Consider the following 2,500-nt stretch of genomic DNA (forward strand, 5'->3'; position numbering starts at 1 on the left):
TTAGACAAAGACGAGGACCCCGGCCTAGGGGATTCGAAAACCGACCTTCTCGACACCTCAATGCGAGGCTTGCATGCGGGGTCCTATTGTTCCCGCCCAGCGAATAGTACATCGCTTTGCCAGCACTCAATACGCAAGGAAGTGGCCCCCAAGGGGCCCCATGATGAGTTTAAGGGCCCAGGGCCAATGGCCGAACATTTCGTGGGGGTGGAGGTGGGGTGGACGTGTATGACATGTGCATTTACTCGTGTGTGTGTGTGTGTGTGTGTGTGTGTGTGTGTGTGTGTGTGTGTGTGTGTGTGTGTGTGTGTGTGTGTGTGTGTGTGTGTGTGTGTGTGTGTGTGTGTGTGTGTGTGTGTGTGCGTGCGAGCGAGCGTGTGTGAGCATATAGACATGTGTATGTGCGTTCTCCCACACCCATGTACTTACATTGTGCACATGTGCACAGAACAGAACATCTGTATACATGCGGACACGCTCTTCCCCCCCTCTCCCCTCCCACTAAGACTTTACATGAAGAAGTGCGATCGTTGGAAACTTTGCAAAATCTCAAAGAACTCGTCTGGTTTAGTGTTAAGTGGCAGACAGTCAGGAGGGATGTCAGCAGCGACAATAGCACTTGTCATGCAAAAGGACTTGGCTTCGTATGACCAGGAGCTCGGATATGCGCATGCACCAATTTTTTTCCCAAATATATGCCAAGCAATAGGACACAATAGACGATGGTATCTGAAAATGTTTTTGTGGGATTTTCTGCGAGATGTGTTATCCATATACTGAGTGGGTGAAGAAATGTACTGTTTATGTTATTAGAAAATGCTCTGCCCAGACCTGTAAGGGACAAGAACACCGTCTAATAAGCCTCTTTTCTTACAGTGTTATGATGAAATATATAGAGTGAGGTGTATACAATGCCAACCTGAGCTAATATATTAAGTGCGTGATACTAATTTAGTTTAATCAAATCCTACGACGTTAGTCATAATAAGAATAAGTTCTGAGCTCAACGCAGTCGCTTGATGTTAGCCAGATTCTTTTTTTTTAATTCTTTGTTTGCTTTTTCTGTCTTTCCATTTTTCTTTCTTTTTCTGTTCTTTTCACTCTTCGTCATCTTTCCCTTCTCTTCCCCCTTTTTCTTTTCGTTTTTATTTTTATTCTTTCAGTCGAACAACCTTCTCTATTCATTCACTATTTTTTTTCAAGATTCCATGCTGAAAATGTTTAGAAAATCCCATATAACCCATTCATGACCCCATATAAGGTATTAACTAAAAGTATTAAACCACCATAGATTAAAATCTCAGAGATTTATCACAACTCGTTCACTTATTCAGTTGAGACGAACTCGATGTAGGCAACAGACACACTGACACGTATTCAAGTACCTGAACAACATCAGACAGATCACGTGACATGGACGAGTATTTACAGTTTGGGTTGATGACCTTTGTTACAGATCGCTCATTCTTTCACTTAAGAAAACCGATATAAATGTCAAGTTCCACTTTCGAGAAAGGTTCAGGTATGAGATGGATGAAAGAAATTAAAGCAACCCTGCTTGACCTGACATTACAACGCATCAATATATGATTTAAGTCTTGTCAGATCCGCTGGCAGAAGAGGAAGAGTCAATACGAAACATTTGAAGACGACGAATGAAATATGATATTTTCGATGTCGGTTGAATCAAGACGTTTACCAGATTTTAGATATTTATTTCCTGTTTCCCCTTCTCCTCTTTCTACCTCCCCCTCTTCCTTCTTCTCCCTCTTGTAGAGTTACCTATGTTCTGCCCAGACAGACCTTCGACTCCAAAGGCGTTCTCTCTCTCTCTCTTTCTCTCTCTCTCTCTCTCTCTCTCTCTCTCTCTCTCTCTCTCTCTCTCTCTCTCTCTCTCTCTCTCTCTCTCTCTCACACACACACACACACACACACACACACACACACACACACACACACACACACACACACACACACACACTCTCTCTATCTATCTACCTATCTCTCTATCTCTCTCTCTGTTTTTCATAGTTATTAGTGAATAGTTATTAGTTTCATAGTTTATTAGGGAATATCAGATCATTTTCTGGTGGAAGGTAAATTGAGAGTGGAGAATAGGTGGGGAAAAAGGAAAAGGGCAGAAGATAGGGAGGTAATTAGAGTGAACTGCCTAAATGAGAAAGAAAAGGAGAAGGAGTATAAAAAGAAGTTGAGAGAGGAGTGGGAGGGAGTGAAGGATATAGTAGAACTAAGAGTGGAGAAGGAATGGGGAGGGTTCAAGGAGGGAGTCATCGTGTGCAAAGATGGTGTGTGGAACAGGGAGGGCGGGATGAAATAGAAGGAAGGGTAGTGAGTGGTGGGATGAGGAAGCAAAGAATGGTGTAGAAGAGAAGAAGCAGGCTTTCATAGATTGGTTACAATTTAGGACGAGGGAATCGTATGAGAGGTACAAAGTAAAGAGAAAGGAAGTTAGGCATAAGATAAAGGAAGCAAAGAGGAG

Source organism: Oratosquilla oratoria, chromosome 19 (assembly GCF_046742065.1).
Source record: "Oratosquilla oratoria isolate Oo_2021 chromosome 19, ASM4674206v1, whole genome shotgun sequence".
Classification (NCBI taxonomy): domain Eukaryota; kingdom Metazoa; phylum Arthropoda; class Malacostraca; order Stomatopoda; family Squillidae; genus Oratosquilla; species Oratosquilla oratoria.